Consider the following 17,846-nt stretch of genomic DNA (forward strand, 5'->3'; position numbering starts at 1 on the left):
TTCTGCACAGAGAAGGAAAAAATCAGCAAAATGGAGAAGATATTTGCAAATGACATATCAGATAAAGGTTAGTACCCAAGATATATAAAGAACTTCTGTAACTCACTACCTAAAAAACAAACAAAACAAAACAAAACAAAATAATTCAGTTTAAAAATAGCCAGAAGACATGAACAGCTATTTATTCAAAGTAGACATCCAGATGGCCAACAGGCATAGGAAAAGATGCTCAACATCACTCATCAGCAGGGAAATGCAAATCAAAACCACAATGAGCTATAACCTCACACCTGTCAGAATGGCTAAAATAAAAAACACAAGAAACAAGTGTTGATGACGATATAAAGAAAATGAAACCTTATGTGCTGTTTGAAGGAGTGCAGAGTATGGAGTTTCCTCAAAAAATTAAAAATAAGACTACTGAACGGCCCAGCAATTACACTACTGCATATTTAGCCAAAGAATACAAAAACACTAATTCAAAAGGATTTTATTGCAACATTATTTCCAATAGCTAAATTATGGAAGCAGCCCAAGTGTCCACTGATAGATGAATGGATAAAGAAGATGTGGCATATATAAAATGGAATATTACTCAGCCATCAAAAAGAATGAACTCTTGCCATTTGCAACCACATGGATAGATCTAGACAGTATAATGCTAAGCAAAATAAGTTAGAGAAAGACAAATATACGATATGATTTCCCTCATATGTGGAATTTAAGAAACAAAAGGAATGAAAAAGGGGGAAAAAAGAGACAAACAGACTTTTAACTATAGAGAACAAACAGATAGTTACCAAAGGGAAGCTGGGGGGGGGGGTGATTAAATAGGTAAAGGGGATTAAGGGTACACTTATCTTGATGAGCATTGAATAATATACAGAACTGTTGAATCAATATATTATATATCTGAAACAAATAAAACACTGTACATTAACTATACTGGAATTAAAATAAAATTAAAATAGAAATAAAAACAACTGTATAAGTAATAAAAACACATTATAAAAATATAATTATAACAAACATTAAAAAAAATTCAAGGAACTCTTTGATGCTAAAGCAACCAAGAACAGGTTTGTGAGTTGAAATAATAACAATAAAAATGAAACAAATTAAATTTTCAAATGAAGCAGTTACCATATATAGTACTGAATGAGATCACTAATTTGAATTACTAAGATTCAGAGATCCAGGACTAAGGACAGTGGTTTAGTTTACTAGCTGTGTAACTGTAAGCAAATGTCTGTGAAATTCTTTGGACTGTTTTCAGTTTTGTTGTATTATATGAATAAATGTATTTAAAGTGTTGGACACTATGTAGCACATAGGAGATATCCAAAAATGTTATTTCTGTGAAAGTTTCAAGAGATAGGCATTATAGGGGCACCTGTATGACTCAGTCAGTTAAGTGTCTGGCTTCAGCTCAGGTCATGATCCCAGGATCCTGGGATTGAGCCCCTTGTCAGGTTCCCTACTTGGCAGGGTGCCTGCTTCTCCCTCTCCTCCCAGTTTCTGCTCTCTCATTATCTCTCTTTTTCTCTCAAATAAGTAAATTAAAAAAAAAATTTTTTAAATGTTAAGCATTATATAGCAGAGAAATCCTATTGCTTACCTAAAAGGATGGTCTTTACTATTCATTCTAAAAGAATCACTAAAACAAGAATTACAAAAGTAACAAGAGTTACAGCTCATAAATCAAAAATCATAATAAAATGTAATAATAATTGTTATTATAATACTCAACTAATCTAAAATAGGACAAAAAGGAAGAGTGGAACAATGAAATGATAGAACAAATAGAAAACAAATAGCAAGATGACAGACTTAAACTTTATCATATGGGTGTAACCACATTAAACATAAATTACCTATAACAACCCAATTAAAAAGCAGAGATTGGGGGACCTGGGTGGTTCAGTGTGTTAAGGCTCTGCTTTCAGCTCAGGTCATGATCCCAGGGTCCTGGGATCGAGCCCCACATCGGGCTCCCTGCTCAGCTTCCCTCTCTCTCTCTGCCTGCCTCTCTGCCTACTTGTGATCTCTGTCTGTCAAATAAATAAAATCTTAAAAAAAAAAAAAAGCAGAGATTGTCAGACTGGATTAAAAAGTAAGACCTTAAGTATATAATGTCTACAAAAAACACATTTTAAGTATAAAGAACAAATGGTGTTAAATGTACAAGAATGTAAAAGACTAAAAAGAGATGTGTTATGCTAACATTAATTATAAAAAAAGTCAGAGTGGCTATGTTAATATCAAATGAAGTACATTTCAGAGCAAAAATAGTGACAGGGAGAAAGAAGTTCATTTCACAAAGCTAAAGGGATCAGTTGATCAGAAGGATATGAAAATACTAAACTTTTATGAATCTATTAACAGAATTTCAAAATATATGAGCAAAATGGACAAAACTATGAAGAGGAATAAATAAATCCACAACTACAGTTAGGGATTTCAAGATCTATCTCTCCCTAATTGACTAAAAAGGTAAATAAAAGGCAGAAGACTGGTATATAAAACACTTGAACAACACAATCAGCCACTGGATTTAACTGACATGTATAGAACATTCCATTCAATGACAGAAGAATATATGTTCTTTTCAAATGTACACATGTGAAACACTAATCAAGAACGACAACATTCTGGGCCACAAAGCAAATCTCAATACATTTAAAAGTATTCAAATTACACAATGTATGTTTCTTGACACAGTGTTATTAATTAGAAACGAATACCAAAAGGTTATAGAAAATCTCCAAATGTTTAGGAAACTAAATCACACTTTTCTAAATCACTTATGATCAATCAAGACATAAAATAGGAGATTTAAAAGTATTTTGAACTGAATGAAATGAAAATGCATGTCAAAATTTGTAAGATGCTGCTAAAGCTAGGCCTGGAGGGAAATTCATGCAGTAACTGCCTATAAAGAAAATAAAAGCAGTCTCAAATTAGTGAACTCAGTTCCCACCCTAAGAAACCAGAAAATCAAGGGCAAATGAAATTCTAAGTAAGCAGCAGGGAAATAATAGAGAATTAAGTGGAAATCAATTGTCTTAAAAATAAAAATCAATAAGGAAAATTGATAAGATAAAAGTTGGTTTCTCATGATCAATAAAATTAACAAAGCTCTGGCCAGGCTGATCAGGAAAAAATAAGAGAAGAAACCAATAATCAATATCAGGAATGAGAGAAGTGACATCAATAGAGTCTGCAGTTGTAAAAAGGTAATTAAAGAATATTACAAACAACATTATGTTAATAAATTATAACAACATAGATTGCATGTATTAAATTTTTAGAAGCTCTCTCAAGAAGAAATAGATAACCTGAGTAGCCCTGAATCTATTAAAAGAATTAAATTTTTCAAAGAAACTTTCAAAGGAAAGAAATCCAGGGCCAAATGGTTTTATTAGTGAATTTTATAAAACATGTAAGGAAGAAATAATGCAATTTCCTCCAGAAAGAGAAGACAGTGTAATACTTCCTAACTCATTGTTTGAGGTCTCAAATTAATCTATAGATTAAATGGAATCTCAATCAAAATGCCGACAGGGATTTTGCAGAAACTAGCAAGCTGATTCTAAAATTCATTTGGAACTGCAAAGGATCTCAAAAGGTCAAAACAACTTGGAAAAAGAATAAAGCTGTAGGACTAACAATGATTTCAAGACTTATTACAAAGCTGGAGTGTGGCATCAGTGTAAAGACTGAATAGATCAATGGAACAAAATAGCATCCTAATCAAAATGAATTACAAATGCATGGGCTGATTCTCTACAAATGTGCAAAGGCAGTTCAGTGGAGAGTTTCAATAAATGGTGCTTGAGAAACAGGATATGCATACAGAAATAATGAACTTTGACTGACATGTCACACCATATACAAAACAAACTATAATGGATCAGAGACCAAATGTGAAACCTAAAAACTATTAAGTGTTTAGAAGAAAATGTAGGAGAAAACCTCAATGTTCTTGGGTTAGGCAGACTTTGTACATATGACACCAAAAATCTGATTCATAAAATTTTTTAGAAACCTGATAAATCAACAGCATCAACATTAAAATCACTGTTCAGAGAATGAAGAAACAAAACACAGTCTGGGAGATGATACTTGCCAACCAAAAAGGTGGGAAAGGGCTGTATCCAGAGTATTTGAAGAACTTTCAAAACCTAGTAAGAAGAAAACAAACAATTCAGTTTTTTAAAGGAGCAAAACACTTGAACAGATACATCACCAAAGAAGAAACATTGATGGTAAATGAACACATGAAAAGATACTCAACATATTTAACATTAGGAAGATGGAAATGGAAACCTCGGTAAGATACTACTACTTACTCATTGCAACGATTAAAATTGAAAAGATCAGCTGCTACGATATGCATACACTGGAATTGAACAATTAGGTAAATCGATGTGGAGGTGGGAACCAGGTTTCTCCCTATTTGAGTGGGAGGTTACAAATAATCAAGGGGAAGTGACTAGACTGATCTCTGAGGTAATTGTTCCAAGCTCGATATGCAAGTTTAAACTCATGTTGAGCTTGCTATAAATATATGGTTACAGATAGAAATATCTATAGATATGGATACATTCATGTGTTCCCATTTCCTTGCCCTGTCAGCAGAGAGATCTAGAAGCAAGAATACTCAGTAACAATGAATAAAAGAAACCCGACTTCTTTGAAGAAACAGCTGATTCTAGGACTAGAGCAGGAAATACACAGATAGTCTGGAGAATTCTGTGGTACCAGAAAGTAAGAAAGCACTCATACAAAAGCACAGTGGGGTATGTCATAGAAACAGGAGCCAAGGAAAAGAACTCACATGGCTGAGGTAGAGTTTGTCAAGTCTTACCACTGTGAAGTTACTCTCTCTCTTCCTCTCCATACTCTTCTCTCCAGAAGAAAGTCACTCTGTGTAGCCTCAACTTAAGGAGTGAAGGGTTATGCTCCATCTCCTGGAGAAGGGAGTATCTGCATAAATTGTGTGTGTGTGTGTGTGTGTGTGTACATATATGTATACACGTAAATATATTTTTATATATAAATTGTATGTATACATATACATATATACATATATATGTTTCTGTATAAATATATATACATACATATCACATAAATGAAGATATATTGGAATTCTCTTGTTATTTATTCAATCATTTGTTCATAATGGTATAGATTCATGAATAGTTATTTTATACTTTGCATTATAATCTAATACTACTTGATTTTGTTGTTCATGTGGTTCCAGCTTTGCTGTTGGGACACTTTCTGGTGCCACAAGGTGTTCCAGACTCATCTTGTGCTGTCCCTATCTAGCAATAGTGTTAACCATTTCTACAAGGAACTTTGGTTTCTTTTAGTATAAAGGGTATTTAGAACCAAGATCTGGGCACCAAGTATACTCACTGATACTGGTATGTTATGATATCCAGGCCTTCGCAGAGGATAGAACAATGATATAGATAAACATTTGTAAGAAAAAGGAGTTAATCGTAATACTTCCAATTTCAATCCAGTGATGAAGGGTATATTCTACTCTTCCCCTTCTCACACTTGTAACCCAACAGTAGAAACCTGACTCCAATTATCTTCAGTATATGTATCATTTGCTCAAGCCTAGAATACATAGAAAATAGTTTCAAAATCGCTGGCCTGACACTGCAATGAAATACATGAATGTAGCACTTAAAGATAATGAGTTTCCTGTGTGGGACAGAGGCAGTAGAGGGAGGGAGTTGAGTTCAAATTTATCATGTCCAAAATGTTGACCTTGGACCAGTCATGCCGCCTATTCAAGCCTCAATTTCCTCACGTATAAAATGGGAATAATGATGCTGCCTACCTCACTGCATTGTTGTGAGGAGTAAATGGGCCGGAGCTATAACAATATTCAGTACATGGAAGCTAAATGTTTTAGACACATTCTGGGAACCCTCTTTAATATACTGTGTAGAGGGAAAGCAAGGAACAAAATAGGGGGAATCTTAAGGGCTTACTTGCGCCTACACATTATTTTCTAGACCAACTACCAAGGGAACTGTTAGCAGAGGGATAAAACTGAGACTTGCTACCTTGTTCCAGGCATTGTTGTAGGCAGTGGGGATACAGCGGTCAACAGAAACCAATAAAAATCCTTGTTGTCACAGAACTTAACATTCTAGTATGGAAATGCTTTGTGTATCTACTGCTGTTTAATAAATTGTCCCCAAACATGGTATCTTCAAATACAACTTTTTTTATTTTTTATTTTTTATTTATTTATTTGACAGAGAGAAATCACAAGTAGTCGGAGAGGCAGGTAGAGAGAGAGAGAGGGAAGCAGGCTCCCTGCTGAGCAGAGAGCCCGATGCGGGACTCGATCCCCGGACCCTGAGATCATGACCTGAGCCGAAGGCAGCAGCTTAACCCACTGAGACACCCAGGCGCCCCAAATACAACTTTTTATTTCCTGAGTCAGGAATGCTGAGTGAGGAATTCAGGGCCCAGCCTGGCAGCTCTGTTTCATATAGTGACGGCCATGTCATTCACTTGACTCCATTCTTCTCATGGCTATGATAGGCGAGGAAGGTGGAAAAGACTTCATTTACATGTCTGGAGCCTTGGTACTTACCCCTGGGTGACCTCACATCATTTGGCTAGCTTGCGCTTCCTTTGGGCTTGCTGGTCTGAGGGTAGTTGATCTTCTTACTTGTCCGTTGGCTTCCAAGAGGAAGCACTCCAGACATCAAAGGCAGAAGCACAGACCCGGGTGAGGGGAAGCAGACTCCATTTCTTGATGGGGGAGTGGCGATGTCACTTCAGAAAAGAGCATGTGGGATGGCAGCTAATGTTGTCATCTTTGGAAACAATCTACCTCTGAGAACAATAACAAAGATCAATCAGTGAAAATGAATTGTAGAAGTGAACTAAAGCAGGGAAGGGCGTCGTAGGAGTTGCGATCAGGATTCATTGAGAAAGCTAGGCTTACATTAAGACTTGAAGGAAATAGAGAAAATTGGGGCAAGAACATTCCAGGCAGAGGAAACAAGTACAAAGGTCCGAGGAGGATATGCTTTGCATATTCAAGACAGCAAAAAAGCTGATTTGTCTGGAGCAGAAGGAGTGAGGGGTCCCAACAGTGGGAGGTGATAAAATCAGAGAGGAAAGATCATGTAGAGTCTTGTAGGTCATTGTAAGAAGTTTGGCTTTTACTCTGAATTAAATGGAGAGCCTTGGTGGTTTCTGAGTAGGGAAGAAATACATGTGAAATAGTATGTGAAACTGTCTTTTCACGGGATCCCTCTGTCTACTGGACTGAGCACACCACAGCAAGCTAAATAGAAGTAGGCAGACCAGTCAAAAGACGATTGTAATAATTCAGACAAGAGATGATGGTGGCTTGGATGAGGATGGAAACAATGGAGAGGTGATAAGTGGTTGGATCGCTGGACGACAAGATTTACGGATGAATTGGACATAGAGTAGGGAGGAACCAGGGAAGTCAAGGATGATCTCAAGGTTCTTGACCCTTGCAGTTAGGGGCATGGAGTTGGTATTCTCCAGATGAACTGAGAAGATTGGGACCGGGAGAGAAGAGTAGAAGGTCATGTTAAATTTGGAACGATTATTGAATCTCCAAGTGTAGTTATTTAATAAGAAGTGGAAGATGTAATTGATACATGTGCACACTTTTAGATACATAGGAAATTTTTGGAAACATACATTAAAAACAGTTAATAGCGGTTACTTCTGGGTAATGAGAATCTTCAAAAATGGCACTGGGATATAAAAGGACAGACTAATATATGTTTCTGCTGTTTTTAAATTTAATACCCTTCTGTACCATGTATTACACAGATGTATGTAGGTGTTACTGTGTCCTGTATTACTCTGATAACTAGAAAATTACATATAATTTGTGTGGTTGGTGAAATGAATCAATTCCTCACAAATAAATCTTTATCGGAAAAGCCCACATTGGGCCAGGGTCGTGACAATGTCCTTTCAAGCTCTGACACTGATTTTTATGACTGGGAATTAACTGCTAATTCTTACCTTCACTTCCTCCTCAGAGCTCTGTGAAATTTGGAGTGTGTAAACAGCCCCTCTCATTCACTTGCCTCATCTTGAAAACAGCACCAAGAGCTCTCAGCATTTACCTACCTCACAGGAAATTTGAGGTTGGATGAGATAAGGTGTTCAAATACTTTGAGTTACCACAAAGACAGGTGCTCGTGTAGGCAGGTTATCAGGAGTCCTGGAATAGTAAGACATCATAAAAAGAAGCTGTTTCTGTCTTTTGATCACACAGGCATTTTGATACTCTTGAACTATTACTCTTCATTTTGTCTGCCGTAGAATGAGTGTTTCTCCCCAAACAGTATTCATTTTAGCATTTTTGTTCATGCCTTCTGTCAAACAAGATTTCCACAGCCTTTGATTTTTATCAAGATTTACTTGACTTTATTCTTCAAAGCATTTAATTCAAAGTTCACTCTATCAGTGGGTGGATTAGTTGAGTAACTGAAACATCAGTGTTGAATGCCATAAGAGTTTGTTAAATTATTTCTCTTCACAGGAGATGTACTTACCAAAGTCATGTACTAATGAACAATGAAGTGATTGTCTAAATAGTAGACATCGTTAGAAGAAGTTACTGGTACACGGTGAATGGAAAATAATAAACAGTGACAGCTCTGACAAATGTTCATTCAGTGCCTCTTAAGTATTCTTCTAAGGCCATTATCATGTGTCAGGTACTGTATTAGGTGCTATGAATACAAGAAGAAAACACATGTCTTTTCCCTCATGAAGCTTATATTCTGTCAGAGAAATGCCACACTGTGTTTTAAGTTTGGTATCGCCGTTTTAATGAAGTATTTGAGATGTTAGGCAAAGAGGAATTCGGAGGGTGCCGGCTGTATCCGTTTCTGCAGATTATGTAGTTGATGACTATTATTTTGAAAAAAAGCACCTTTAGTCCCACAAGGGCAAGGAGAAACCCAGAAAATCACCACCAAGCAGAATCACAAAGTACAGTCAGTGGAAAAAGTTGCAAGTCTCAGGAAAGATGAGCCCTCTTTATATGAAAGAACTTTCTTAGAACTAGAAATTACAAGAAATCCAGGCTGAATGTTCTAAAAACAACGTAAGATTTAAAAAAACAAAAACAAAACAAAACAAAATTAAAAAACAAAATAAAACGCAAAAAACACCCAAACAAAACTTATGTCAAACACAAGCCAGAGATTCACAGATATTATGGTCTCCTTGGACTGGCTCCTGCCTCTGGAAGGTGGTTGAAGTAGATTGCCTTTGAGATTCCTTCTCAGCCTGAAGGAACCTAAATAAGTACAATTGTGGAGTGATATTTTCTCTAGAGAAAGATTTCTCAACAACCAAATACACCCAAGATGCTAAGATTCTATTTATATTTTATAATTATTTAACAGTGATTTCAAACCAGAGATGGAGCTAAAGAAAACAGACGTTGCTAATTACTGAAGAGAGTGAAATAAAAGTGTAGATTTTACCAGATATTCTTTTGCCTTAAGTTCATTAGAAATCCTACTATTCGTGGGCCTCATGTCTGTCAGATTTAATTGGTAAACCACTCACTGGCCAACGGTCAGTCCAGGGTCCCCCGCCACCACCAGCATCCCCAGTACTCCAGAAATCTTGCTAACATCGTTCCCCTTGCTTTTGCCAACCTGTTCTAATTAATTTTCCACCCACATTTCTGATTTCAGTGCCAACTTCAGATGACTCTTGCTTCATCTCATAATTGAGCTTGCCATTCCTCGCTTCTATAATTATTCTTAAAAAAGACCTCCATAGTAAAAATAAAAACTCACATTTTTGATTGGCAGCTTCTCCAAGTTGACTGGCACTTAGGTGCTCATCCGAAGCTAAGGAGCGTTTGATTGCAACAGTTCCTCTGGCTCTGATTCAAAAAGTGCTCCTGGCAAAGCCATTGTCTTGCTTTCAAATGGTGGGGGGACAGCAATGAGTATGTCCGCCGGACATCAGAATTCACATTAACACTGTTGCGCACGACCGCTGGCTCCCCACCTTGCAGCCAGCCCACGGTGGGTTGTCTCCCATGCAGTGTATCAGCTGTTTCTTGTGCTTTGAACAACTTCGGACGTTGGGACGATAAGAATAGTCTTAGCAGCTAACATTTATCGGACACGGACTATTTCCCAGGAACTTTGCAGATAGCTTTATGTGTGGTTGCTCACTGAAACCTTGCAAAGACCTGAAGAAGGTCCTGTCATGACCCTTTTACAGGGTAATGATAAGCCTGTGGCTTAGTGGACTTATGCTGACTGGCCCAAGGCTGGTGGGTGAAGGCGGCACCCCTCCCTCAGCCCTCCACAGGGTGCCTTCAGCACTGCGATGGCCTGGCTGGAGACTGTGCAGTCGAACTCCCTGCGGGAGGGAGGTGGGCCGTCACACCTTCGCTTTCTCTTTTCCGTGCCTGCCTCCCCTTCTAGGGTTGCTCATTCTTGCTTCTTCTTGACATGTACGTGTGTTTCTTATCCTTGTTTTGTCTCACCTCGGGAAATCATCTATAATTCAGCTGAAGCTTCTACCTCACGCATATAGATATTGTGAAGTTCCAAAAATTGTTTTCCTCTCTGATTCTCAGTAAAGTTTTGCTTTAGAACAATGAGAATAATGAGGTAAGCGAGCGATTTACTAGAAACAGGATTGATGAACATTCTCTTGATCTGAGGGGGACAAATGTGGGGACTTTGTGGCCACAGAGGAACAGAGCAGTGATCCTGTTGGTATCCTGTCTCTTTACTGGAATGCGAGTCGGCACAACAAGGAATGTGTCTATCAGCCCACGAGGAAAGGACATGTGTCGTTTAATGAGATATGTTCTCTCCTTAATTTCTTGTTCCAGGAATCCATTCAGGGCTTGTTTAAACCCTTGGGAGAACATGGAAGATTTGGGCGCCCCCTTCCCTCCACCTTATAGAATTAAAAAACAGGAGTACAATACAACCCATTAAGTTTAAATCTTATGTGTCTGCTGGAATTAATACAGTTTCTTTTTTTCTTATTGAAGACTCTGGCCTCGCGTGCACTCGCATGCGTGTGTGTGTGTGTGTGTGTGTGTGCTGTTGGATTGTTTTGTAAACTGAGTAATCCAATACTGAGCATTCCAAATGTAAGTTTCCAGAAGGCCCCCACAAATTGCGGGAAAAGAGGAGTTAGGCTAAAGCTCATCGGTTTATAAATTGAATGTCTAGCAGCACCTCACTAAGACTCAGGGAATGCATTAGACTAATGGTTTCCAAATTGCTGTGGGAAACCCCAAGGTCCTAGGTAGGACCTAGGTAGGAAGCAGCGTGGGGAGGCCACGTGCTCCTACTCCCTTTCCACTCCACTGTAGTTGCACTGTGACCTCTTTTATTATTAAAAGGCCCACATGAGATTTTGCTTGGAAATGGGGTCCTGCTGCTGAAACAAAAGCAGAGTATTGTATACGTATTGTTTTAATGCTGGTTACTGATCAGAAAAGTACTTTTTTTTTTTTTTTTCCGGCACTGGAACTAAACCTCATGTATCAGTCCAACTAATCTATAATCCCCAAGAAACAGAGACTAGCCTTCATATTCATCTTCCCCTGCCCAGCAGCTGGCAGAGCCCTACATATGATGGGGACTAGCAAAGTGTTGGCTGAAAGCATGTCGTGTTTTCCCAATTACATTAATAATACGAATTATCCACTACTTCTAATGAAGTTCACTGCAGAAAATAAAACAACAGTATTTTCGCTGGTGTTGATCAGGCTTGTGGTACATTTAGTCCAACACTTTCAGGGCTCTCCACTCTAAGCATTTTATGTTAGTAATTGATTTGGGTTGAGATCAATCTAAAATGGAATCATATCTCTGCATTTTTATTGAGTTTCATTTCTTGGGATGCTTTGCAGCACGAAATAGCAAAGGTGTGGAAGTATCCTGGGCACACTATTCTAATTTCCTGAAGAAACTTTGAATGACTCATTTGGGGATGATGTCAGTGTTGCTCTCAGAGCTGACTATTTAAAATGCACTTTTGGTATCACAAATTATGAAGGGGAAAAAAAAAGTACAGCTGAATCTCCCACAGAGGAGAGCGGGAATCATGAACTCCCTTCAAAGGGCTTGGTGTGGACGCATGACGTTTGCCCTGGGCCGGTGACTGTTTCCACCCTGCAATCTGTTCAGGGCTCTGGGTCACTCTTCACAACCTTCAGGCTCCCCTTTCCTCTTGCCTACTGAAAAGAGAATTTGATAAACTCAGTCATGCTCAGATGTTGCAGGTGGAAGCAATTTAATGTGTCATCTTATCCTAGCAAAGAGTCTAGTAAGGTAAGAAGAATCTAGTCAATGTGGTCACATTAGTGGCCTGGATACATGGAGAAGTTATTTCTCTCCTTAATCTTTTTTTTTTTTTTTTTAATCAAGCCAGGGGAGACTTGATCGCCCCAGCACTTTTGTATTGATAAAGCCTGACTCAAAACTAGCCCCTGCCATCCATGGACTTCCCAAGTAGTCAGTGATATATACAGGCTTTTGTTTTTCCTCTGCTAGAGACATAGCAAGCGTGCTCCCCCAATACCAACCATCGCCACTCCGGCCCTCGCTGGTCTAACAGAGAGTGGGTCACAGGTGATCAGGATACGCTAGGCCCACACGGCAGAGTTCTTCAGAAACTAAATGGAAGGTAAACACTTCAGCCTGACCTTCAAGGCAGTTCATCTGTCTTCACTCTCTCATCCACTTTATTTCTCTAACCCCCAGCTATGTGCAATTACACCATTTTAGGCCCTCGGCATACCCTATATTTTCAAGTTTTTTAAGGCCATCTATTGCTTTGGAAACAAATACCCCTCCCCCCAAAGTTACTGGTTAAAACAATAAGCATTTATTATCTTACTGTAAGTTTTTGTGGGTCAAGAATTTCGGAAGCACTTAACTGGATGGTTCTGGCTTGGAATTTCTCAGGCTGCTCATGCCTGGGATCTGCTCCCGAGGTGGCTCACTCAGAAGGTGGTGCTTGTTGCTGGGAAGAGGGTGCAGTTCGTCTTCAGTGGGGTCTCTTCTAGGACTGTTTTGAGGGTAGCTGCTGGCTTCCCTCAAAGTAAAAGATCTGAGAGAAAGCTTGGAGGTAAGTGTCCTTCTAATGAGCGAACGACACGAGCTGCCGCACAGCATCTCCTCCCCCAGTCTGTTAGCTAGGAGTGAATCACTAAGTCTGCATTCAAGGGGAGGGGAATGAGGTTCCACCTTTGAAGAGAAGTGTCAGAGAATTTGTAGATGTATTTTAAACCACCATAATGCTCCTGCCCTACCGTTTGCTCTGTTCTTTCTGCTCAGAATGCCCTTTCCTATATAGGCATGGCCCCAAACAACATGACTTCATAGTTAACAGCATCCCTGGTCTTTTCCCAACAGATCTGAGCAGCACGCTAAACCCCGAGGCATGGCGATCCAAATGGTCTCCAGATACTGCCAAATATTCCATAGTGAACACAAATCACCCCTGGCTTAGAACCACAGTTCTAGATGTTAAAAGTTCTGTGAGAAGAGTTTGGAAGCTAGTCTGGCAAAACTTACACTTAATCTTTTTTTGCTATTTCACATTTACTAAAGTCTGGGAGTACATTGAGGAAGTTGAGCACCCACTTTGGATGATGAATGATGATGTTCAAATAGTGTCTCACTCACCATGAGACTTTAGGCAAGTTACTTGATTGTCCCGTGCCTTCAATCACTCATTCATAAAATGGTGATTGTTATGATACTACCCTGAGGGGATAAAACGAGAGAGATCAACTTGGAGTTACTCTAGCTGAATTAGGAGAGGGAGAACCAGAGGCTCACTCTCTTGGCATCACTCTCTCTGTTTGCTACCTCAAAAGCTATCAATTCAGGAGCCTAGGACTCTCTAGATTAGTTCGAGACAAATACCAACAGCCATTCCAGTGGTTTTACTAATAGGAAAGTCGAACAGATGAGTAAATAGCTTGCCCAGGCAACACGGCTATTTAATGGTAAAACGACGACTAGAATCCAATTCCCCCAACTCTTAAACTGAATACTCTTTCTACGAACTCTGCCTACTGTATTACTGACGTAGACAATTCCTACTTCAGTTTGCCTTATTTTCTTGAACTGGCATTCAAGGTCCTGCACGTGGTCCAATATAGCCTACCTTTCCCCTATTGTCAATTATACTTTAGCCAGGCCAATCTTCACCATGTTCTATGGGTTCCTACCCCCAAAATAGGCTCAATGCCTAACTTAATCCATTCTTTTCCACAACTGTCATGACCACATTCCCCCTTAAACTCCTCCAGGAACCTTCTGGATAAACTGGCTTCTATTCTATTTCTCCTTGATTTGAAAAATCTTCCTATTACAACTTGTTCTCACATTGTCCCAAGATACTCATAGTATATAATTTTGCGTTGCTTAACTCACTTGAGTAGTAAAAATATACAAGGCATTTTGTACTTGTTGAAAAATTGTTTTGCAAAAGTTCTCATACCTCTTAAAATTAGATATTTGTGATATACTGAATACTCTTTTATATCACCTCTTGTTTATGTATTATCTTTTCAATTAATTTCTCAGGTACACTGGTGGTAGATAGGGATTTCTTTAAATGTCTGTGTACAGATACATTACTTTAAGATATGCAGAATGCAAATTCAAGCAGTAATTCACCTTGCTATTCTTTAATATGGTTGATCCTACAAATACATGAACTTTTCAAGAATAAGTATTCTTTATAATTTTCCAAACTGCAATGGTGCCTAACATAGGATTCATACACAATAAGTATTTGGATACATTTTTAGATATTTCTTAAAGTCTGATATTTTCACATTAAGTAAAAAAAAAAAAAAAGTGGAGCTGGGTTAAATTTTTTTTAAAATTTTATTTATTTGAGAGAGAGAGAGAGAGAGAGAGATCACAAGTAGGCAGAGAGGAAGGCAGAGAGAGAGGGGGAAGCAGGCTCCCTGTTGAGCAGAGAGCCCAATACGGGGCTTGATTCCAGGACCCTGAGACGATGATCTGAGCCGAAGGCAGAGACTTAACCCACTGAGCCACCCAGGCACCCCTAAAATTCTTTTAAGAATATATATATATGCATGTGTATATGTTAGCTAGATCTTCTCATGCCTTTCTTTATACATTTGTTACAATGTTATATATCACACTATAGAAATAAGGTAAAAATTTAAATACCAGGCCCTGGGCTTTATGTTTGTTTCCTGCTTTATCTTATTAAATAATCATGGCTATCCTATGAGGTAAATACTATTTTTACCTTAAAGATAGAAAAACCCTAAGACCCCAAACTTAGATGATGTTTAAAAAAAAAAAAAGTCCCAAATCACACAACCGGTCACGCAGAGCTAGAAGTTAATCCAGGTCTAATTCCAGAATCCACAGTCCTAACTATCAATGCAATGTGACCCCAGGCAAGTCTTCTATGTTTACTTCGTGGGCTACTGAGTTAATTCATATGCTTAGCACAATGCCCTACACATACTTACCCAAGCCTCTTCCTCCACCAGCATTTCACTGTGACAGGATTGAAAAGCTAGTAAGACATGCTCCCTGTCCTGTAAAACCTGATTTGTGATAGGCAGAATTCTAAAATGGCACCCCAAGATGTCCTGCCCTTTGAATATATCATGCCCCTGATTACATTATATGCAAAGGAGATTTTTTTCCTGATGTAATTAAGGTTACTAATCAGTGGATCTTGAATTAACGATGGGCCATATCTACTCACATAACTCCTTAAAAAGTAGTTTTCCCCAGCTGGTGGTGGATGGAAAAGTCAGATAAATCTGTGAACTCCCCCATGAGGAGGATTTAATCCACCAGATTAATGAGTTGTTGCTATCTTTCAAGAGGGAGCCATGTGTAAAAACCAGAGTACGACCTGCAGCTGCTGAGAGTGATCCCTGGTCCATCTACAAGCACCAGGAACTGAATTCTGCCAACAACAGAATAACAGATAAGTCTAGAAGTGGATTTTCCCCAGAGGCTCTGGATTAGAGAGCCAAGGCTGGCAGACACCTTTATGTTGGTCTTGTGGGATCCAAAGCAGAGAACCCACTGGAATCCATGCAGAATGCCAATCGAAATTAATGTGAGATAATGAATGGACGTTGTTTAAATTTGGTAAGTTTATGGTAATATATTATGCAGGAGACAAATTCACAAAACTAATAGGTAAGGGAACACAAAACTGTGAACAAGGGCCTGGGCTATAGAGATATAAATAAAGTACAAAGAAAGGAGTGTAATTACCCTGGTGGAGAGGTTGAAGAGGGCATGAAATCTTGAGGAATTTAAAGGTGCTACCATTTTGAAGAATGAACAAAATTTGCTGGCTGTGGGCTGACGGAGGTAGGGAAGAGAGGGAGGAGAGATATTCTAGACTAAAAGGATAGCATGAGAAAATAACGAGCAAGCAGAAACTTGTTGAGGCAAGGTCCAAACGCTGAGAGTAGCAAGAGGAATGCGCCCAGCAGGGCGTGGCAGGTGGGAAGGGGGCTGTGATGCTTTCCGTCAGCTGTGGAGAGGTTTGGACTTCTGTTCTGCCAACTCTGGCAGCACTTACTAGAGTCTTTTAAGATTAATTGAAAATCTGAAGACTTGATGGAGTAGATGTTATATAATTTTATATCTTATGTATATTAACACGTTTTAATAGTTGAGGTAAGTGGATAGATAACTTTTCTTAACACGTTTTCTCCTCTTTAATATAAAATGAAAATTGCCACAACTAAATAAAGATGTTTACTAAGATGGCTAAATTCAACAAAAATGTATCTACTCACAAAGACAGAAAGAAAATGTTTTTTTGAGTAGACAAACAAAAAAATAGCACTCAGAAAAGTACCCATTGTCATCAAAACCATCTATTTAAAAAAACATTTTTCTGAGTATAGTTGACGCACAATGTTAATTAGTTTCAGGTGTACAGTGATTCGACACGTCTCTAGGTTATGCTGTGCTCACCACAAGGGTAGCCACCATCTGTCCTCATACAACACCATGACAATACCATTGACTGTAATCCCTGTGCTGTGCCTTTTATTCCCGTGCCTTATTCATTCCATAACTGGAAGCCTGTATCTCCCACCCCTCTTCCCCCATTTTGTCCATCCCCTCCCCACTGGGAACCATCAGTTTGTCTTCTGTATTTATAGGTCTGATTCTGCTTGTGGTTTGAAACATTCTATTTCGGTATCTTGGAACATGTTTATGACATGACATAATTATGTATACACAAGATCTTTTCAATCTCTTTCTCCTTCAGTAATATATAAAGAGATTACCGTATCTTTGAAAGCAAACTGCTGTGACATAAAACACAATTTTCAGTAAGATTTGGAATGATTTTGCCTAGTTTTCTAATTATCAAACATGTCAGGACTGGTATTTTTCCTATATTCAGATAAACAAAAATATTTATGTAATAAATCTCAGAGAAAGGGAAGCTTTTTAAAAAAAAAAAGTTAAATATTTCTGGTCATGTTTCAGATTCAGAAGTAAAACGTTAAAATAATATAATTGAGCCAGGATTGTTCATTTCTCTCCCCCTCCCCTGAAGAGCTCCATGGGAATAAATTAAGCACTGAGGGAGGTACATTAGAATAAGGAGTCTCCTTGTGACTAACAGCAACTGAGTATCCTAGGTTCCTAATTTATTATCAGAATGACTTAAGCTCTGAGCAAATTCTTCATCAATAACATAAGACTAACGTTATACAGTGAATTTTTAAAAGAGTATACTGTAAGAAAGATTATATGTAAACATTC

This window comes from Mustela erminea, chromosome 14 (assembly GCF_009829155.1).
Source record: "Mustela erminea isolate mMusErm1 chromosome 14, mMusErm1.Pri, whole genome shotgun sequence".
Lineage (NCBI taxonomy): Eukaryota > Metazoa > Chordata > Mammalia > Carnivora > Mustelidae > Mustela > Mustela erminea.